This window comes from Phocoena sinus, chromosome 1, assembly GCF_008692025.1.
Source record: "Phocoena sinus isolate mPhoSin1 chromosome 1, mPhoSin1.pri, whole genome shotgun sequence".
In the NCBI taxonomy this organism is placed as follows: domain Eukaryota; kingdom Metazoa; phylum Chordata; class Mammalia; order Artiodactyla; family Phocoenidae; genus Phocoena; species Phocoena sinus.
Window position 1 is genome coordinate 34111960 of NC_045763.1, and position 22956 is coordinate 34134915.

Below are 22956 nucleotides of genomic sequence, written 5' to 3' on the forward strand. Positions count from 1 at the left end.
AGAGGAAAATTAAGTCCATGGGCCTGCCTGCCTGTTAAGGCACAGGTACGACCTGGGCATGCCACCCTTGAACCAAAAAACCCACAGGCCTTTCCAGGCCACCTGCTCCATCACTGGGACGTGAGCTGGTAGAGCAGCACAGAATATAAGTTCCCCATGTGACGGGCACCGAGCTGGCCTTTCACACGAGCTCTGGCATCTGATTCTGGAACCACCCGAGGAGGTGGGTATCTAGGAGACGAAGGCCCTGAGGCACAGGCGGTTACACTGCTCCCCAGGGGAGTGACAGGGCAGGGCCGGAGCCCAGCGCTCTCGGGTCCCAGAGCCTACTCTTTCTTCTGTCCCAGGAGAGACAACAGATGTGAAGGCGTTCTGAGTTCTGCCAAGAGAGGAAACTGTAAAACTACGCGACTGTGGAGTGTTACCCACCACACAGAAAACAACTCTAGCGGGGGAGCCTCCTCGTTGTGCAGTGGAGAGGACGGGAGAAGGCTGAGAAGGGCCTCGGTAACAACGCTGCATCCTTACGTGATGCTGTCCTGGGGGAGGCGGCCCACCGTTCTTCAGGGGCGGTGGAGGAGGGGAGCTGCGTGCGGCGGGAAGAGGGGTTCTAATGGCCAGGCCAGCAGCCCCCCACTGGAGAGGCCCCCGGCACAGGACGGGGACCCCAGCGCCCCTGTGGCTGCTCTTCATCGGGAGACCTGAAGGGCCCCGGTGGGGCACAGACCCTTCAGTGAGGGGCGTCCTGCCCTGGGCCTCCCATGACCAATGTTCAGTAGGTTCCGATACAAGCCCCTCCTCTTTGCTCTCAGCCTCTCCCCGGGCCCCAGAGGCCTCTCTTGGCACCACGGAGCTGACCATCTCCTTTCCTTCCTTGATCATAAAGGGCCTACCCCGAGCTCCTTGGCCTGGCATTCAAAGGCCCACCCACTTCTCCCAGCCTCACTTCTCCTCACTCCTCCTTTGGGCCTACACCCCAGCCACTTCCCCTTTGTACGTGCTGTCTCCTCAGCCTAGAACGCCCTTCTTCCTTTTTTTTTTTTTTTTTAACCTGGTGAACTTCTATTCATCCTTCAAAGCCCAGTTCAAGTGTCATCTTCAAATGGTCTTCCCTGAGCCACCCCACAACCAAACCCAGACAGAACGGACCCCTCCTGCCTTCACAGGTTTCCTGTACTGTGGCTCTTTGCACATCATCTCCTCCTTCGGATGGGAAGCTTTTTCAGGGCAAGGATGTGCTTTATTCCTCTCCAGGCCTCAGTGCCCTCCTGGTCTCATCTCCTGGGCAGCTCTCCCAACCTGCCCTGAAGATCTGCCCATGAGCTTTGGCCCTGCACTCACTCCCACACGAACGAAGGCCTCACCGTTACGGTAACCTAGCCTCCCACCTTGTGTTCCCCGTCACCCAGCTTGATCTTCACACCCGCAGTCTGCTGCAGGACTGCCCATGCTCTCAGCATGTGGGCAGCCTTTGCCCTTCCCATCTGGGCACCAGAGCCTACAGGGACCGTGGTGTGCTGTCCAGCCATGACAGGTCAGGTGCAGGGCTGGTGACTGTCCATGCTTTGAGTTCGACTTCAAGCACAGTTTGCTGGAAGGGACACAGGTCCTGGGCTCAAATGCATACATGCACACGCACGGCACACGCAAAGCCCAGCCCAGGCTCTCCATGGAGGTCCATGGAGCAATCAAACAGGAGACGAGCCCTAGGGAAGTGGCAGACAGCTGCTGTCCCCACCATCCCTCCTCCCAGCCCATGGCCTTGGCCAGAGGCTAGAAGAGCTGGCTCTGAGTCCAGTTCACTGAATCCTATTCCCTCACTTTCACATAGGGAAACAGAAACCCAGAAAGGCAGGTTCTTGCCTGAGAGTTTCCTGAGCAGTAAAGGCTGACACGGTGTCAGAACCAGTTCCCTGGCTTCTGTCCCAGGACACGTTCCTAGCGCCATATACTGCCATTGGTAGAAATGGCAGCTGTAGGACTCTGGACATCTGGCAGCTTTGTCCTGAAGTCCTGGTAGAGTGTGAGGCTCCATTCTCCTGCCAAGACTGGAGTCAGCCCCACCTACCTCTTGGCCACAAACGTGCCCGTGGTCTTAGGGCTGTGCTGAAACTGCTCCATGCCCCGTGGTGTGAGGGAGCAATGGGGGGCTTACCTGCCAAGAGCCAGCCGTGGTCTCATGGTTGAGATATGACAGAGGTTTTTAAGAGCTCGCAGGGCTGTGTTGGAAGGAGGCCTGTGGGAAGTAGAGAATGTGAGAATATTATACCACTGCCATCTGTCAGCTTGCACTTGAGTTTGAAAAATGCATCCCCAAATAAGGAGCACAGCCTTGCTGAGAGGAGCCTCACAGCCAAGCTCCAGCCACCACCCCATCTCCAACAGGGTCATCACAGAGTCAAGATCAGACACCCCTGGAGATGCCACCGTAGCCTAACCACCCACTCACAGAGCTGGAAGTCTGGAGTCAACGGCCCCTGTTGAACCCCCTGTGTTCTATTTCTGCTCTCTGGCTGAAAACCTCTCACTTTCAAGCACTCCTTGGGGAAAACATCCCCTCACAGGCTCCCTGAGCACCATTCGTCGTAATTCACTCATTTTTTTCTTCCGTTATCCATTCATTCATGCCAGCATTCCATAGCCACTTGGGAAATCTCTTAGATGCTGGTGTTAGGTCTCATAGAGACAGCCATGGAAAGGGACAGCTCAGGTCTAGTAAGTCACTTGTAGACCCAGGACCAATGCCACAGCTCGCAATCCCCAGCCTGGTGGGTTTCCTCTCTCCTCTGAGTGACCTCTGTGCCAGACACTGGGCAAAGCACTTCACGACATGCAGTACTGCAGGACGCTTCCCACCATTTTTAGCATGAGGACCCCTTTTTGTGTGAAAATATTTCTCAAAACTCCTCCGAACGGTACACTTAGTATATTTTCATTGAAAAAAAAAATAAAGAACAATACAAAAGCCACATGAACATGACGCTTTACGATTAACTTGTATTTTAATGATCACAGCACCGCTACATCTATTTAAATAACGGTTACACATACTCACTCGAGACATGTTATTTCTGTCTTCTGGGTTTAAGGCTTTGACCCCTCGGGGATCCATTCATTCAATATTTGCTCAGTAGGTATTTATGGAGCATCTCCGGGATGCCCGGCCCCATGGCCCACGGGTTAGGGACCCTGGTATGGGAAAGAGCCATGGCTCTGCCGTGAGGCACGCTTGAGCTCCAGCCCAGCGCAGGCTGGATGTGTGCCCTTGGCAGGCCACTCAGCCTGTCTCTAGCTCAGAGTCCTCATGGGTAAAATGGAGATGATGACCTTGACATTGGAAAGTCATTATGAGGATGAAATGAGATAGTAGGAAGCACCCAGGTCAGGGCCTAGCACGAAAGAAAAGCTCAACAAACGGGCACTAGAGGGTTATCGTCATCATCGCCATCCTCTTCACCACCATCACTGCCATTATCACCACGACCGTCACTACCACTCCCATCGTGAACATCCCCATCGTTACCGTCAACAGACTGTCAGCATCGCCATTGTCATCACCACCATCCTCCTGCCCCCCTTCCCTTTCTGAACGCCAAGGGGCCTGTCCTTGCCCCTCTAGTAGGATACGCTGTAGTTTCCACCTTACAATAGAGTTATTTGTATGCACATATTCTTTGTCAAATTCATGCCCAGCTCTATAATTTCAGAGTTGTGTGAAATTGGGTAAGTTACTTAACCTGTCTAAATCTGGTTCCTCATGCAAAATGGGACAAAAGTTTTAGTAACTCATGGAATTGTTGCAATGATTAAATGAAATAATGCATATAAAAACTCAACACACTATCTGGGATGTGGTAAATGCTGGCCGTCGTTATTATCATTTTTATTATTATTATTATTACTTCTCCTCCTAGCCTCTGAGCCCCTGAGAGCAGAGACCATTCAAAATTCATCTCAGTGTCCCCACAGAGTCTAGCACAAGGCCTTTCTCCCAACAGACATTAATGAATGTTTGCCAAAGCAGTCTTGGAGCCTCACACAAAGTCAGATGCAAAATAACTCAAGGGACAGGAGCATGGGACATGGCCAAGGAGAGAGCCCTGATGAGGCTCTGAAAACTCCAACAGACCTCCCGAAGAGAGCCATTTGTTACCCAGGGAGCCAATCTGCAGGCCTGCTAGGACCATTCACTCATTCATTCATCAAGCTGACCAAAATTTCACTTTGGTTCAATAACAAATCCTTGCCCAGTGCCTGTTTTTTTTTCTATTTGAAATCTTCTTTCCATCTGCCACACCAGTTGGTCTTCACAAAAATGCCTGGAGGCAGTTAGAACAGGTACTGACAATCCATTTTGCAAATAAAGAAATGGAGGCTGAGAGGTGAGGAGACTTGCCAAAGGGCACATGGCAGTCAAGGCCATGGTGGAAAATAGACCAGGGTCCCATTCATGACCTTGACTCTTTCCCACTGTCCCCATAATGTCAAGCACTTTATAAATCCAGGATGATTCATTCTCACTGCCCAGTTTGCTTCTTAGCAAACAAAACTGAATTAAGCTAGTTTGGTCCTATTTGAACATGCCTGTTGGAAAGGAAAGACTAGAAGTTCTGCGAGTCAGGGACTATGTGAGCCACAACAGTGCAGGGGCAATTAAATGTACGGATGCTGACCCCAGGCTGCCTGGGTTCAAATCCTGACTCTGATACTCATTAGCTGTGGAACACTGGGCAGATTACTTAACCTCTCTGTGCCTTGATTTCTTCATCTATAGGGAAAGGCTAATGCCAGCTATCTGTGGGATTGTGAGGATTAAATGAGTTAATCTATGTGCAGTGTCTAGAACAGTACCTGGCACATAGTAAGGGTTAGTTGTAATTATTATTACCTGTGATGCATTCCCTGCACCGTGAACAAGGCCTGGCACAGGGAAGATCCCTAAAAAACACTGGTTGGATGGTTGATGAAATACTCCCTGGAAAGAGGTAATAACTGTGCCTCCAGTATGAATGAGTCAGTCAAAAGAGTAGCTGGAGTTCTGGCCTCAAAGAATCTAGGGTCCCCTCGTTCCTGGGTCAGACAAATCCAGAAGGAAGGACATTGGTCATTTCAGGACTAAAATCCCTTTCTGCTTCACCGAGAGGTTTTATGTCCAATGAAGAGCAGTAAATATGACTAATGGTTAAGAATATGGGCTCTAGAGTCAGATACTTAAATTCAAGGCCATATACTGTCACTCTGTTACTACTAGTTGTGTACTTACCTCCCTATACCTGCCTCAGTTTCCTTATCTGTAAAATGGGGATACTCACACCTTCCTTGAAGGGAAGTTGGGTTGATCAGATGTCATATGGAGGAGGTAAAGCCCCCTATACCCAGCCCAGGTGCATAGCAGTGGTGATAACAAGCCTAACAAGGTCAACAGCAGCTGAGCGTGATGGAGCCCGTCCCACGGTCCAGCTCGTCCTGTGCTAAGTGCTGCTCCTACCACATACCGCAGGGCTTTGCATCCCTGTAAGAGAGCTATGGCTTGTTAGAAAAGCCGAGGCTGCCCTCTCAGCCAAAAGGCTGCTGAGAAAAGGCAAATTCCCTATTTGGCCACAGCACACACTGGACTCCGTGGAGGTGAGACAGCTCTTGGGAAATGGTCCCCTGGGAGAGGTGACCTCCAGAGAATCCACCTGGAGTGCTCCTCCCAAGCGCCAGTGCCAGCAACTCACAGCCACCGTGCAGCAGCCTCTGGGGCAGTCCCAGTCCCTGTGGTGGCTGCAGACCCCCTCTGTGCTCAGTTTCCCTGGCCAATACCCCCAGGCTGGCAGACCAGCTTGCTTAAGGGAAGGAATGAACATTTATTGAGCCAGAAAATTTACAATCCTGGCTTCGTGTAATCCTCATAGCAAGCCGGCAGGTGGGCACCCTGAGCTCTCTGCAGACCAGCTGGGAGACCCTGAACAAACTACTCAGCCACCCATGATTGCTTTCTCATCTGGGAGCACTAGGTAAATATCCTTCAGTAAACCCATTTTTCAGAGAAGGATGCTGAAGCACCGTAGGGAGGGAGGTGCTCTGTCCAAGATCGTATAACTAACAGGTGACAAAGCGGGAGCTGTTTGACTTCACAGCTCCAGCCATTCATTCAGCATCAACTGTTTTTTGAAGGCCCACCCTGTACTGTGCACTGGATCCAAACTCTTTCTCTTTTAAAAAATATTCATAGATCTGTTTCCCATCACTCCTAAGATCCTAGCATTCAAGCCAAGTCAACTTAACAAAGACACATTAAGTCTTTTCTCTGTGCCAGGCACTGTGCAAGGGTCTGGTATTAAGGCTCTTGTTGAATCCTCAGGACAGCCCTGTGCAGTTGACTGTTTTTTCCCCTTTACATATGAAAAACTGGGCAAATTCGAGAGGTAAAATAACTTTCTCAAGCTCACACACAGAGCCTGATGGAAGCCTGCGTCGTCTGAGCCCCAAATCCACTTTGTCCCCTCCTGCCGTGTTGCTCCTTTCTCCCCGTGGCAGTCTCATCTCCGCTCACCCACCTGACCCACGGTGATGGAAGTTCTAGTCAGTGACCACCCACCAGAGTGGGTCCCTCACCCAGCAGGGAAGGACAGCTGTCAGCCCTGCTGGCCAGTGCCACCCTCACTGGACCTTTAGGACTCTGTGCTTCCCTGGCTCCCCCGACCCCTGAACTTGACCCCTGCTTGCTTAAATCTTACCTACTTCCAAAAAGAAAGTGAGGAATATTAAAAAATAAAAGTGCAGACCGAGGCGTGAAACATCAGACAAAAGTAAAGTCCAGACATAAGGGAGCACGGGAGGCTGGAGGTAAATGTCTTGAAGGACGATGCCCAGTGCACACAGGGTTTGGGGAAATGGGCACACTCACATCACTGCTGGTAGCGGAATTTGGGAGAATGCTTTTGGAAAACAATTCACAGCATGAACCAAGACCTTTGCCTCACTAATATCCTCACTGCACTTTGGGGCACAGTCATCTCAATTTTCAGGAATATAGTCTGAGGGACAAAAATTCTAAGAACTGAAGGCAAACCTAAATGCTAACATATGGAAATGGATAACGGGTCTATGAAAACTAGACTCCATCTATATCGGGGCTGGCAACTACAGCCTGCAGGCCAAATCTCACTGGCAGCTTGTTTTTGTAAATAAAGTTTTACTGAGACACAACCTCACCCACTCATTTACATATTGTCTATGGCTGCTTTCCTACTACAGAGGCAGAGTGGAGCAGTAGGGACAGAAACAGTATGGCCTGAAAAGCCTAAATTGCTTACTATCTGGCCCTTTACAGAACAATCTTGCTGACCTCTGATTTACCTGATGAAATACTCTGCATCCTTTAAGAATGTGATATTACTCAGTCATAAAAAAAAAATGAAATATGGAGCTTCCCCGGTGGTGCAGTGGTTGAGAGTCTGCATGCTAATGCAGGGGACACGGGTTCGAGCCCTGGTCTGGGAGGATCCCACGTGCCGCGGAGCAACTAGGCCCGTGAGCCACAACTACTGAGCCTGCGCGTCTGGAGCCTGTGCTCCGCAACAGGAGAGACCGCGATAGTGAGAGGCCCGTGCACCGCGATGAAGAGTGGCCCCCGCTTGCCACAACTAGAGAAAGCCCTCGCACAGAAACGAAGCCCCAACACAGCCAAAATAAATTAATTAATTAATAAACTCCTACCCCCAACATCTTAAAAAAAAAAAAAGAATGAAATAATGCCATTTGCAGCAACGTGGATGGACCTAGAGATGATCATATTAAATGAAGTAAGTCAGGCAAAGACAAATATCATATGATATCACTTATATGTGGAATCTGAAACAATGATACAAATGAACTTATTTTCAAAACAGAAGTAGACTCGCAGACGTAGAAAGTAACTTTATGGTTACCAAAGGGGACAGTGAGGGGAGGGGAGAAAGATAAATTAGGAATTAGGGATTAACATATACACACTACTATATATAAAATAGGTAAACAACGAGGACCTTTTGTGTAGCACAGAGAACTATACTCTGTATCTTTTAATAACCTATAATGGAAACGAATCTGAAAAAGAATATATATATGTATAAACATATTTATGTATGCGTAACTGAATCACTTTGCTGTACACTTGAAACTAACACACCCTTGTAAATTAACTATACTTCAATTTAAAAAGAAAGAATGTGATAATCTTTAGATATCAGGTTAAGAAAAGCAAGCTATAAAGTTTATATACAGGATGATTTCACCTATGTTAAAAGAAAAAAACCCTACAAAAAAAACCACATGAAAACTGTACATAAAAAAATCCAGAGAAATAGATGAAAATATTAACAGTTTTTTGGGGAGTAGAAACACAGTAAGTAATTTTGGGTTTTGGCTTCCTTTTACTTGTCTTTTTTTCTAATTCTTAGGAAATACACAAGTACTATATAATGGAAAAATCACATTTTAAAAAGAGAGATGCACAGTTGAATATCTCAGCTCTGGGCATTCTAGTAGCCAAGGTAAGGAGCAAAACAAGATGGGTTCTATTGTCAGTAGTAGGAAGGAGCCAGGAAACTAGGAAAATCAAACCCTCCTGTCCCAGGTTTATTTTTTAATTAATTAATTTTATTTTATTTTACTTTATTTTTGACTGTGCTGGGTCTTCGTTGCTGCGCACGGGCTTTCTCTAGTTGCGGCAATTGGGGTCTACTCTTCGTTGCGGTGCGCGGGCTTCTCATTGCAGAGGTTTCTCTTTGTTTCGGAGCACGGGCTCTAGGCGTGCGGGCTTTAGCAGTTGTGGCGTGTGGGCTCAGTAGTTGTGGCTCGCAGGCTTAGTTGCTCCACGGCATGTGGGATCTTCCCGGACCAGGGCTCGAACCCGTGTCCTCTGCTTTGGCAGGGGGATTCTTTTGTGTGTGTGTGTGTGTGTGTGTGTGTGTGTGTGTGTTACACGGGCCTCTCACCGCTGCGGCCCCTCCCGCCGCGGAGCACAGGCCCCGGACGCGCAGGCCCAGCGGCCACGGCTCACGGGCCCAGCCGCTCCGCGGCATGCGGGATCCTCCCGGACCGGGGCACGAGCCCGCATCCCCCGCACCGGCAGGCGGACTCCCAACCACTGCGCCACCAGGGAAGCCCCTGCCCCAGATTTCTGAGATGACTTGGTTACCATGATCTTTATTTCAAGGGTACCAAGAAACACAGTGGACAACTTTCTCTATTTTTTACTAGTGTGCTGAGGTATTTCCTGCATATATGGCTATTCCTGAAGTACTGGCCTTCAAATGAGGTCAAAGAGAAAATGATAAGCTATGATCCCATAAGACAATTCTAGTGACCAGGGTGATACAGGAGTTTAGTTCAAGGAAAACCTTGTGAAATCTTGTGGGAAAAAGCATCAATGTATCCAATGAACCCATAAATTTTCTGCAGAGAGTTTTTTTCTTAGAAAATAAAACTTACGTTGAAGACCAGTGTGGAAAACAGATAAAGGTGGGGTGCCCTGGTAGAAGTGGGTTATGTTTCATGTTACCTCACAACTCCCTCCAAGGCTGCTCCTGAAGGGGTTCTGTGGCACGTCTGGGGGATCCTGGAGCCCAGCTGGCAAATGGCTCCATTAGACCAGCCCTCTGGAGACCTGTAGAGCTCCTGGTCCTTTGCCAGGTTGACGGCACTGGCAAGGGCAGCAGAAAGGATGCTCTGTGCCAACAGAAGGCAGAGCCATGTCCTTGGAAGACGCGACTACGAGGGCAAAGACAAAGTTTCATTGTGGACATTAAAAAGTACAACTTGTGACTGTGTTTTCATGAAGGGCCTTGGGTGGGGTAAGAAAGGACTTAGCATTCTGGGATGGCGTTCTGGAGCCATCTGCGGCTCTGACAGGTGGCGAGCTGATGCCCAAGGTGAGGAGGGTCTTTGGGGAGTGGATAAGCCTAGAGGACAAATGTGTGAACTAAGGTCACAGTCCCATTTCTCTTCGAAGCAGGAAGAACAAGATATCGATAGCAGTGGGGTGTGGGACAGTACGGTGAAGTGACTAAGAGGGGGCTGTGGATCACATCTGAATCCTGCTCTGCTTCTTCTTTGTCCATGGGAAGATCAATGCCTCTTCCCAAGCCTCAGTTTCCTCATCTGTAGAAAAGGAAAACGGTAGTCGTACAATAGGATGGTTGGGAGGATTAAATGAAATACTGCCTACCGAGTTCTTAGCCCTTACCTGCCCCAGAGAAGGTGCTCCATAATGGTTTGCTATGTGCTGCAGTAGACCTGGGCAAGCCTGAAACCTGCCCTACCTGGAGGATGGTAAGCGTGGGCACTGGCCTCAGGTTCATGCAGTCTTGAGGAAAGACTCGGGAATGTTCTGAGTCTGTCACCAGCTTCCTATAATTGGTGAACAGAAGAATTTCTAGAGCAGCTGGGAGGAGCCAGGAGTAGCCACCCCCCAGGTGAGTGGCTCAGCTTGCCTTTAGAACGACTTGATGGAGTCCTCTGCTTGTCAGGGTGATGTCAGAGGGGGGCTGCCTTTCTGGGGGTGACAGGTGCCTGACAGGTGCTCACGTGTCTCCTGCTCTGAGTGGCCATCCCTGTGAAGTTAAGGTCATCTTTTTTTTTTTTTTTTTGCAATACGCGGCCCCCTCTCTGTTGTGGCCTCTCCCGTTGCGGAGCACAGGCTCCGGACGCGCAGGCTCAGCGGCCATGGCTCACGGGCCCAGCCGCTCCGCAGCATGTGGGATCTTCCCGGACCGGGGCACGAACCTGCGTCCCCTGCATCGGCAGGCGGACTCTCAACCACTGCACCACCAGGAAAGCCCTAAGGTCATCTTTTATCCCCGTGTGAGGGACATGTAGCACGCCATCTCTGCTTTGTCTTCAGGTCAGGCATCATGGGCTACCGTGGGCATTGGCTGGGTTTTGGCCACTCAGTTCCTACCCCCTCACTCTCTATTTCTGCAATTGCACCCTGATTTCATTTTGGTGGAATTAGTTCTCCCGCTCTTGGTGGACTCTAAAGCAAGGCTCCCTGCTTTCCTGCAGCCAGAGGGATGGCATGAGACTGAGCTAAGTATATCTGATGCTCCTTCCATGCCCCTGAATCTTCCGTCTCTGCAGCCATGACAGGACTGCCAGCAATAAGTTCCTGTTTTCTGCTCCCTAAAGGGACCTTGGATCCTCATTTGAGCCAATGGACCATTTGGAAGGTTCTCCAACCTTCCTAACAATTCTATGAGATTCTCCTTCCATTCATTATCCTTCCAACTCGATCCTTTTTCACTTTAGCTGTCTAAAGTCAGTTTCTGTTACTTACACTCTACACCTACCGGGTGCAGACAGGAAGAGGTCAAAATGGCTTCCTTGGCCACAAAGGGCTGTGACCAGGTGCTCTGGCACCAAATGCAAACAGGAAAAGTTCAGGTGGAATACAGAGGCCTGCCTTTATTGGGGCCAGCCCTTCCCCAGGCCCAGAGGGTAAACCATGATTAGTCCAATCCTGTAAGGGTAGTTTCATTTCACTTTCTAGTGAGTGGCTCAGGTATAGGCATGTAGCTCAATTCTGGCTACTGGGGCCTATTCCTCCCATTTTATAGCTAAGAGAAGTCTTTCTCAGTGTTTCTGCGACAAGAAAGAGATTTTGGAAAAGATGGTCCTCTTCTCCACCGCCTATCATCATGTCTGCAAATGGCCCCCCAGGGTCATCTTATGCCTTAGAGTGAAAGAATGTTGACTTGGTGGGAAGGTGGGCAGAGGAGGGAAAGCTGGAAAGTGATGGATCCCTGACATCATTGGGCCACAGGGTTATTCAGCTCTGAAACTGCCCCCACCTCCAGGTTTCTGGAGTTAATAAACCCCTACTGTTTAGGCCACTTGTACTTGGGTTTCTATTACCTGCAGCCCAAAGCATCCCTGTACCCAGCTAGAGCTTCAGACCTGGGAATGTGTACCCACCAGCGGGCTGGGATTGTAGCATCAAAGGGCCGGTGGCAGGAAGAAGCCTGGAGGAGGGAGTATCCAGAGGGTGGATGGGTCCAAGCAGGGCCACTCATGGGTGGACACAGGTAGTCCCTGGCAGTGGCAATCTCAGAAGCTAGACAAATGGCAGTGCCATTTCCTGGCCGTCTTCTTTGCTGGGGGCAAGAACCCAGCCAGAAGCTTGAGGGTATAGGGAATAAGATCCAGCCCAAAGTGGGGTTTGGATGAAATGGTAATAGCTAGTCAGGGTCTCAGGGTCTGGAGTTCATGTGGGGCTCTGACCCTTGCAGGGAACTGGAGTTTAAGACAGGGAAACAGAGGCAGAAAGAAACAAACCCAGTTATGTAGAGTCACCAACATAGCAGGGCTTAGGGGAGGCTGCAGCTCAGTAAATACTCCCCCTCCACTGCCCCCACCCACAGGAACGCCAGATGCAGAGCTCAGGGCAAGCAGGCAAATTCTAGGCCCTGCCAACCCCTTGGGCACCCCTGCCTGCCTGCTTTGGCTCAGGTGTTGGACAGGCACGTTGGAGGGATAGTACCTAAAGAGGAGCCGAGAAGTCAGGGACAAACAGAGGCTTAGTTCAGGAAGCAACTTCCATCAGGAGCCTGGAGAGCCCCGGAGAGATTTCCAGCTTATGCCAAGCTGCGTCTGATAGGGTGCAAGCAACCCCCGTGCCTCAGAGAGACAGCCCTGTTCAAGTCCAAACGGAAAGCAGCTGGACCGCGCCCCTCCCCCCATCCTGTTCTTTGTGCGTCAGCCAAGGGATCAGCCTCCCGATGTATCCTGGTCTGCATGCCTTGCCTCTTCACAGTCCCCACCACCCCTTCCTACCGCTGAACAAACCACAGGAACAGTCTTTAGGGGCCATTTTCAGGGCTGGAAAGATCCTAAACCGTCATCTAAAGTGACCAAAGGGGAGACAGAAGCACTGAGAACAGGGGTGTGCTCTTAACCTGCTGTGTGACACTGGGTGGTCAATATCACTGCCAGCTTGGACATTCCACGGTTCTGCTTCAAAAGGACAAGCACAGGGGCTTCCCTGGTGGCGCAGTGGTTGAGAGTCTGCCTGTCGATGCAGGGGACACGAGTTCGAGCCCCGGTCCGGGAAGTTCCCACATGCCGCGGAGCGGCTGGGCCCGTGAGCCATGGCCGCTGAGCCTGCACATCCAGAGCCTGTGCTCTGCAATGGGAGAGGCCACAACAGTGAGAGGCCCACGTACCGCAAAAAAAAAAAAAAAAAAAAAAAGGACAAGCACATGTGAAATGGTAATTTAACTCTTCAGAGCCACATGGAAAGGCTTTAACCTTAGCCATTAGCCTTAGTCGGAGTGAGGGACTGACCCTCCTCCCCCCATCTTTCTTCCTCCAACAGCTGGGTCCCCTGCAAGTTTAGTCCCACCTCTGGTTCTCGAACCCATCATTATAATCATCTAAAGAACCCCCAGCTCAGACTTCCCTCCCCTAATACTGTGCCCTGTTCCTGGAAACTGTCACGGTCTTGTTCCCAAGGCCCGACACCCACCTTATCCCTCAGCCTTGGCCCAGCGCCCAGCTGCAGCCCCACAGGCCCAGGGCTGGCACTGTGCAGGAGGGTGGTGACACGATGGTGGCCAACAGTGGCTTACGAAGCACATGCTTCCTGCCAGGTGCTCATCTGAGAATTTTACAGGTAATTTACTTTATCAAATCCCCGAAGAGGGTTACGTCAGACAGTTGCTATCATTACTCCCATTTTATTTTTTATTTATTTATTTATTTATTTTAAACGTCTTTATTGGGGTATTTTACTCCCATTTTATAGATAAGGGAGCTGAAGGGCAGCTTACCAAAGGTCACTTGGCTGGTAAGTGGCAGGGCCCGGATGTCCCCCTGCCAGCCCACGTTGGCCGTTTCTCTGGACTCTGCTCTGCTGTGGGCCTGGACTGGATTCTCCCACTGCCACCCTCTGGGCTGGCCTTGAGTGCCTGCCCCACCCCCGTGGGCATGGTTGATCTCAAGTCCCTAGCCTCTCTCTCCCTAGCACTTTAGGCTGTTCTCACGTCCTTCAGAGAAGATGTGAGATTTGACAGGACCCAGAAGAACATGCTGAGGGCACGGGGTGGGGGCAAGAAGAGGCCAAAAATCCAGTCTGGTTACTTGCAGACGCAGACCCTATAAGCGCATCCACGAGCTGGTCCCATCTCTCACCCACTCACCAGCAGTCGCTGGGCTATAGCTTCAGGGTGCTGATGGCACCCACCATCCAGGGGACGCTGAGTGGCACAGTGAAAAAGCTTGCCGGTCCTGTGTTCAGACCCCAGTCCTGTCCCTTAAAGTTCTGCGAGCTTGAGGCACGTGCATGGGAATGGTGCCTCTTTCAGCATCCGACCCCCTGCTGTGAAATGGGGTTAATGATACCGATCTTGCGAGGCCTTCCTGAGGAATGTGGAACGCTTTCAACAAGTGCCTGGCTCTCAGGGGCGCCTGCTCCCCTTGGCATTGGCTCTCTCCTGATGCCAGGGATGGCCTCTCGGTGCTGAGAAGCCTCAGCAGTCCCAACGATGCCCACCACGTGGCTGGCAGGGCCCCGAGCACACTGGGCATGCACGCTGGAGATAAATACAGGGTCCAGGCACCTGTCTCTGAACAATAGGCTATTCTGGGGTTTTAATTGCTCATCAAGGGGAAGTCAGACTCTGGCCAGTGACCAACCCTGGAGGGTCAGGACAAGCACTGGGGTGGCAAACACACCCAGGGGCAGGTGCAGTAACGCCAGCCAACAGGTGACAAATCCCAGAATGTCACTGAGAGAGGGCACTTATAAAGCCTCTGGGGTAAACACGCTCACAGTTGACAAATGGAGAAGCTGAGGTCCAGCGGGGAGAGGGCTTAGATTCACTGCTTCCACAAAGGTTCATCAAGTACCTCTCTGAGGCTTGGTTCTGTGCTCAGCCTCAGGGACCTGACAGTGTGTGGGAGACACACATGCAATCCCAGCGCCTTGTGACAACTGCCAGGAGGAGACACAGTTGGGGCCGCGGAAGCAGGAAGGGGGCGCACCACCCTAGTCACGTGGTCGTGCATTCATTCATTCATTCATTCACTGTGTGCTCAGGGCTCGTCTGTACCAGGCACCGCTTAGGTGCTGGAGGCACAGCCCTGAATGAAGTCCAGTCCCAGATCTCATGGGGTTTACAGACTCATGGCAGAGAAAGGGAGTCACAGATAAAAGAAGAGAGGTATGATAGAATGTCAGGGCACGTACTACAGAGAAAACTACTGCATGATAAGGGAACAGTGGGCACCTGCCGCTGGTGGATGTTTTAGGTAGAGATGGGCAGGTGGATGCCAACAATGAAAAATTAACTTGAGCACGTGAAGTAGGCAGGGCAATGAATGCTCTGCCTTCTGAGTGAAGAGGGGGACGAAGGCCCTGAGATGACCTGCCTCAGGGGTCACAGAGAACCAGCAACAGACTCAGGAACTGCCTCAGGTCTCTTGTCTCACAGGCCAGAGGTGGTCCCCCGTACAGCACGGCAGCCCCTCTGTACCTCCAGCCACTGTCCCTGCTCCGTCCTCCCTGGGGGTTGGGGAAAGCACCAAGGGGCTCTGGTGGGTTGCGGGCCCCGCTCCTTCAGTCACCACTTCCTGGCTCACAGGTCACCCACACCAGCCTCTGGCAATGAAGACCCACAGCCAGACCCTGGGCCATCCAGACTCAGCAGGCATGTCCCTCCCCCCTCCACCCCCCACCGATGTCAGTGGTGCCTTGGTGTCAGACACACGTGGTCCCTCCACTTCTGAGTTGTGTGACCTTTACAAATTCAGCAGAGCATGGAGCCTTGGGGGGATTAAATAAAGTGAGGTGTGAAGTGTCCACAAGAGTCCATGGCCCACAGTGGGCTGGAGAGGACGCCCACCTTCCCCTCCTGCGTCGGCTCCCTCCCGCCCTGCGCCTGGCCCGCATCCCAGAGCATCCCTCCCTCCTCAAGGCTCCCACAGCCCTCAGAGCACTCGTGTTCTCTTCCTGTGTCTGCTGTTGGTCCCTGAAAAAGGTCTCCAGCACCTGCGCATCTGCTGGCTCCTGCATGTCTCCAGGCCACCGGCTGTGGACTCAGCTTAAAGTCACACTCGGCACTGCTCCATAAGCGCCCCCCACCATGCAGCTTCTAGCCAGGAAAGCTGAACTTGAAGAATCATGGGCAAGGTAGAACAGTGGATTCAGAGTCAGATTCCTTACCAGCCTAATGACCCTGGGCAATTTTTTTTTTTTTTTTTTTTTTGTAAATGAGGATAATAATCAGTGCCCAAGGTTCTGCAAAATTATATGGTGATTTTAATATTATTGTTTGCATTATAGAATTATAGGTTGAGACCAGAGTTTATTCCACTTGTAACCCGGTACTACAATCCTTTCCACAACATCCTAACCCCAGGCTTTCTTCTCTAGTTGAAGTCTCCAATGATGGGGAACTCACTACCTGCTGGGCAGTCCCTGCCATGTTTTTTTTTTTTTTTTAACATCTTTATTGGAGTATAATTGCTTTACAATGGTGTGTTAGTTTCTGCTTTATAACAAAGTGAATCAGTTATACATATACATATGTTCCCATGTCTCTTCCCTCTTGCGTCTCCCTCCCTCCCACCCTCCCTATCCCACCCCTCTATGTGGTCACAAAGCACCGAGCTGATCTCCCTGTGCTATGTGGCTGCTTCCCACTAGCTATCTATTTTACATTTGGTAGTGTATATATGTCCATGCCACTCTCTCACTTTGTCCCAGTTTACCCTTCCCCCTCCTCATATCCTCAAGTTCATTCTCTAGTAGGTCTGTGTCTTTATTCCCATCTAACCCCTAGGTTCTTCATGACCTTTTTTTTTTTTTTTTATTTCCTGCTACGTTTTGACTGTTACTGAGCATTAGAAACACTGCTGCCTGTTGTTTGAAGACCTGCCATGCTGAGCTCTGGAATGCAGAGAGATGAGTGGGTGGTGAGCAAGCCTGGGGGCAGGGTCTGGGGAGAGCTGCAGACCTGGAAATAACACCTGTAATCACTGGGCTAGGGAGTGGCTCTCTGATGTAAGCCCCTCCACAGGTGGCCAGCTCCTCTTCCCCAGATAAGCTCCCATTAATGGTGTCTACTCTGCCCAAGGCTTCAGAGCCAGCCCAGCCCTTCCGGAAGACATCCTGTCCGGGCTGCCTCCTGCCCAGGGTTGCTCAGCGGCTGGACCACAGGGCCCTGGGTTCTCAAGCCATGATGTATGATTAATGACTCTGATGAGCTCACCAGCCCATGGAGGGAGGGTCGATCTGAGGGGAGGCCAGAGGAGGGCTGGTTATGGATTTTAACCCTCTGATGTTACTGGCTGGGAATTTAACATCAATAATTCAAAGCAGTGGGGAGGAGGGGTTGAGAAAAATGCAGAAGAGAGAGGGAGGTAAGGACAGAAAAAGCGAAGGGAAGAAAAGGGATGGGGGAGGGGAAGGAGAAAGGAAAAAAGCACAGATGTATTTACTGACTGTCTCCCGGGTGCCACTTTCACCTCCTTTAGCTCCTTTTAAGTCCCACTGAAATCTGTGAAGCAGATACCATCATCCCCATTACCCAGATAAAGAAACTGAGGCTCAGAGAACAAAAGTGAGGGTTTCAGGGGTTGAGGGGATACAGAAAGAACCTAGGTTCTATCTGCTACACCTTGACTCTGGATGTAATCAGGTGAGGGAACACAGGAGGTGCGCCCCTGCCAGCCTGAGGACACCCAGCCCCAGCTCACACTGTGGGGCTGACATCTGGTGAGATGAGTCTGGAGGACTCTGCCCCAAGGAGAGAAACTAGTTGTTGGCCTTCTGGACAGCACCAGAACTTTGTTTCTGGAGATGAAAAAATTAACTGCTATATTTAAAAGCATTGTTCGGTTGCTATGGCAACAGAGGGGCTAAGAATAATATAAAAAGAAGATGATATGCCAGGTTGTCACTGGCAACCCAGTTTTAAGGGTGTGTGTATGTGTTTTAAAAGGGGGGTGTGGGGAGGAGGGAGGTGGCGACGTTCAAACTGTTTTCTCTGCTCCCTCTGGCACCAGCTGCCCCAGTGACACGTCCAAGATGTAGCCAGCCTGGGATCTCACAGGTCTACCTCTGAGAGCTGGCACTTCCCGGCTCCGAGCCTAAAGATGAAGGTGGTTCTCATTCCCTAATTGCTGGCCCCTCCTGGCAGCTCCCCATTGCCTGGGCAGCTTCCCTCAGCTGTGGAACCCCAGCCGGAGGCACCTCTCAAACAGATGGCCCCAAAACAGCTTCTTCTCTCCAACCTGGGAGCTTGCAGCCAGCCTGGCAGACTCCCTGGGGACCACCAGGGAAAACAGATGGTCGGGAGAGAAGAGCAGGAGACAGATTTATTGATCTGCAGCCTGGATGTCAGGGCTGGATGTCAGGCTTGGGCAGACATGGGCATGGGGTGGCCCCGGCTCTCTGAGGAGCCCTGGAGAGAAGCACGAGGTCTAACCTTGGTCTGGAGCCTGGGCCCACGTGACCTGCAGGGGACCCACAGAAGGCCTGACCAAGGACAGGAAGGTGGATGGGGACTGTGACGCCGTGTACATCAGCCAGCTGCTTGTCAGGGCTGAGATGGAAGCACCCGTGGGAGACATGGAAGAACTAGACAGCAAAAAGACGAACCAACAAAATCCTCAGGGCAGCTCCATAACAGTCACGTCTGGAAAGAGATCTGTTATTTCTACCTTTGTCACGGTCAGGCAATTTGGAGGGAAGCTGTGAAATTGGCCTGGCCAGGGTTCCTGTGCCACATACTGCTGTGTGACCTCAAGCAAGGCCCTTAGCATCTCTGGGCCTATCCTACCATAGGTAAAAAGACAATGATTTTTTTTTCAGGACAGTGGTTGGGCCTCAATAAACTGGAGTTTATAAAGCGCAGGGCCTAGCACACAGAATATCTTCAGTGGATCGCGCCTCCCACCAGGAGAAACCTTTACCTTAGCGCTTCTCTATTCAAGCCAACCCCGAAGACCACGGAGGCACGTGTGCGAAGAAATGAGGAATGAGGTACAGTGGGGAGGTGCCATCACAGAGAGATGGCCAGGGAGGCCCCCAGGGTGGCCGGATGTGCCTGGAGGGGTCAGGGGATTCTGAAGGAAGGGGATGGTCTAGCAGAATAAGAAGGAGAGGGAGAAGGAAAGACGTTCCAGGCAGAGGGATGACTTGAACAAAGGCAGGGAGAAGGGAAAGCACAAGGAGGGTCTGAGAGCAGGGGACAAGCTCACTGGGCTGGAACCTACTACTGGCATGGAGGGCTCGCTAGAGAAGGGAAATGATCAGATCTGTGTTTCAGAAGGACCCCGTGTCTAGCTCAGCAGGGAAGCTAGATGGGTCAGGTGAACCGGAGGCAGGGATGCTGGTGCAAGAGTTAAGGCCAGAGGTAAAAGGGCCTGGGCTAAGGCAGGACGGGGCTTTATAGTTTACAGGGTGTACCCATGCGCATTACCTCATTTGATCAAGCCAGGATGGACAGAGGGGACAAGCTCTCTCCCATCCCTGCCTACGGGGTTTCCCATAGGCTGGGGTCACCCACCATGTAGAGAATAGCTACATATTGATTGCCAAGCATCCTCTAGAAGCAGGCAAGTCCAGGAGAGCTGGAGAGGCCCAGACAAAGAAGAAGTCTCATGGGTGGGCGTGGTTGGGGAGGGCTTCCTGGAGGAGGAGCAGTGGTGAGCCTTCTGGGCAGACGGTACGGTACAATTAAAGCTTGACGAGAGGACTGGTCTAGGGCACTGGGGAAAGTACTCCAGGACCCACTGCAGCTGAGGCCTCCTGTAGGAGAGTTGGGAGAAAGCAGATTGGAGATGCGGGCAGGGTTAGATCAAGGAGAGCCATGAATCCCAGGCTGAGTCTGCATTCTCCTATGGGCAGTGAAGACCTGTGGGGAGCTGAGAAGGGCTGGGGTAGGATGGGGAGATGTGAACCAAGCAGTTTCAGGAAGCCAGTCTGGGTCAGACACCGAATTCCTCGTTCTTTTCCCCGACCCTCAAACGCAGGGTGCTCCTTCTTCCCCAGCTGTGTGAGTGCCAGCAACAGACACCAGACTTCAAGCAGCATGTCATGGAAAATGGGCGTGTTTTCAACCTGGGCCTCATAGGAGTTCAGACTGAGTTAGCCCATGGGCAGAGAGCTGACGCCAAGTGGCTTAGCATCCTGGGAACCAGAACTTGGGCAGAGGTCTCAGGGCGGGGGGAACCCCATAAATCTTAGTCTCTATCTTTTCTCCCTCCTTCAACAAATATTATTGAGCACCAACTATGTGTCAGACAGTGTTCTAGGCATTGCATCAGATAAACAAAACCCCTCTTGGAGCTTAAATTCGAATAGGAGAAACAGACAACAGTCAACAAATAACGGGGTAGAGTATTTCAGGCAGAGGGAATGGTACATGCACGGGTCATGAGGCAGGAAAGAGCTTGGTATGTTTCTCTGACTCCTTATCTTAGTGTCTTGGGGAAAAGAGAGGCTTAGAGAGGTTAAGTGACTTGCCCGGAGTCACGTGGCTGATTAGTGGCCAAGCAGGGCCAGAGGGCAAGTTTGATGCCTGCCGGTTGAGGGCTTGTCCACCACTGAACAGGCAAATGGCCACATTTCAGGATGTGGGCTCCAGCCAGGGTGTGGGCACGGATTACTGACTGTGAGGGGGCAGCAGAACTGGGAGTGGGTCAGTCATTCAGCCAACAAATATTGACTGATGGCCTACATGTCAAGTGCTGGCTGGGCTGGGCCCTGGCATCTAGCAGGGCATATATGGACAGAAGTTTATGTCCTCATGGAGCCCACATTCTAGTGAAGATTGGAGGATATGGGGATCACAGGACTCCAGGATCCTAGAATTTATGGTCAGAATCTGGGAACTGCAGAATGAAAATGATTGCATCTTAACATCAGAGAATTCAGAATCAGCTTCTCAGCATATGGCAGTGGGCAGGGCCCTTCAGCAGCATTTGGTCCATTTTAAGGAGGGAGGAACTGAGGCCTGATGCATTGAATGTCCCACAGATGGCAACCAGAGGGAGAGGCAGGACCTTTACACCAAGGAGTCCAGGTTCCTGGGCCAACGTGATGTTTGTGGGCAATGGAGATGAGCGTATGGGCTTGGGGGCCAGACAGCCTGGCTGTGCATCTGTGCCCCTTGCTTGCTGTGGCGTGGAATCTTTCTGAACCTTGGTTTCGTCATCTGACAAATGGGACTAACAGGGCATCTACCTCAAGTAATTCTTGCAAAAATTAAAATAACACATGTAAAGTGCTTAGCGTGGTAAATGCCCCCAAATGCTTGCAGTTGTTATAATTATTAGTGAACCTTCAAGGACACTGGTGTTTGTCTTTGTAGGTGACAGAGATTGGACCCTGCTGGAATCAGAATGGCTGGCCTGCCCCAGCTCGCAGGCTTAGTATCCTGCAGAGGGTCTGCCGGGCATGCCAGCTGATGGAGAAGAAGGATTATTTCGCTGTCACCTCGAAACAGAAACATGGTGCGTGTGGCCTAGCACGAGCCTGCTCCCTGCTCCCGCCCCTCCCCTCCCTTTCTTTCTACTCCCTCCTCTGTCTCCATCTCTGTCTCTGTCTCTCTCTGTCTCTCTGTCTCTCTCCCTCTCACACACACACACACATACACACACACAGAGGCATGTGCTGCAGTTATAGCCATAAGACATTGACCCACCTCAGGGCAGTGGGAGCTGAGACCAAAGGGAAGCAAAGAAGTTTCCGGTGGATTCTAGCCAGGGATCTAGGTGCGTGTTCCAACCCTCCCTCTTGGCTGTGCTGAAACTAGCCTTGATGGGACTAGGGCCTACCCGAAGTCTGGCGGGGGGAAGAGCCCATAGCCAAGTGGAACTGATAAGAAACCCACCCTTGGTACGGTGAGAGACCAAAGCCGGACAGCTGCAACAGAGGGATCAGAGCGTGCTGCAGCAGCTGTGGAGAGCAGCCTGCACAAGGGCAACCAGGCACCCCGGAGGACTTCCTGGAGGAGGAGGAAAAAGAGGAGGGTTTCATTTGAGCTTTGAAGAATGGGGAGGATTTGGCTAAACAGACTTCATTGTTTAATACAGGAAATAACATTATAAGCAGAAAGCAAAATGAAACAAGACAGAGGCGGAGAACAACAGTAAGCCTCCATTGATGACCCAGGATTTTTCTAAGTTGGAAGTAAGATGTGAGGGGGAAGGTGGAGCAAGAAGACCTTTCGCCTCCACTTTTCACCTTACCTTGAGTGAAGAGTTATTCCTCCATTCATGGGAATAACTCGCCTATCTAAAAAAAGTTGAGGCAGCCTAAGCAAGTCATTTTTCCTTCCTGTGCCTCAATGTTTCCATCTCCCAAATGGGTGTATCCCTGTCACGGGAGGGAGACTGCCCCAGAGCAGTTGTTCCTGACCAAAGGACAGGCCTTGCTGGCCCATACTGCTCAGGAGGCCTGTGGCCAAGTCCCCACCAGGAAGGCTTAGCTCATCTGAAAGCCTGGGGCTTCCCGAGTCAGCCATCTTTCTGGGGCAAAAGCCACAGTATCAGAGAAGGATGAGGCAGTGACCGGGCTCCAAAGAGGAACACACAGAATCCTTCTTGAGCTTCACCTCAACCTCACGGCAGCCCCAGGTGGGACAACTCACATCCACACCACACTGGAGAAGTGCCATGTCCTGCTTGAGTCTTCCACCTGGGTAAGTGGCAGAGCCAGGATCTGAACCCAGGACAGTGTGACTCCCAGCCCCCAAGTCCTTTCCATCAGGCCAAGCTGTTTCTTGCCTTAAGTTGCCCAGGCTGGGGGCACCCACCACATACAAAGAACCTCCATATCTATTCCCAAGCCTCCCTTAGAGTAGAAGCTAAGGGTGGAAGCAATTTATTCCCAGTCACACAGGACTCAGACTTTGGAGGCTGGCTGGGGGCCAGCCACACCCACCATGCCAGAGGTCCAGCCTCAACTCTGGCCCTGGTTTCAGC

At 51.3% G+C, this 22956-nt stretch overlaps 1 protein-coding gene across 1 annotated transcript in view; it reads right to left on the reverse strand.

Annotated features, from left to right (window-relative positions):
• Nucleotides 1-22956, reverse strand: part of HIVEP3 (HIVEP zinc finger 3) — a 512038-nt gene that overhangs the window by 167755 nt on the left and 321327 nt on the right. The window contains exon 3 of the mRNA XM_032633296.1: nt 2156-2236. The gene's annotated coding sequence lies outside the window, so the exon portion shown is untranslated. The remainder of the gene's footprint in view (nt 1-2155; nt 2237-22956) is intronic.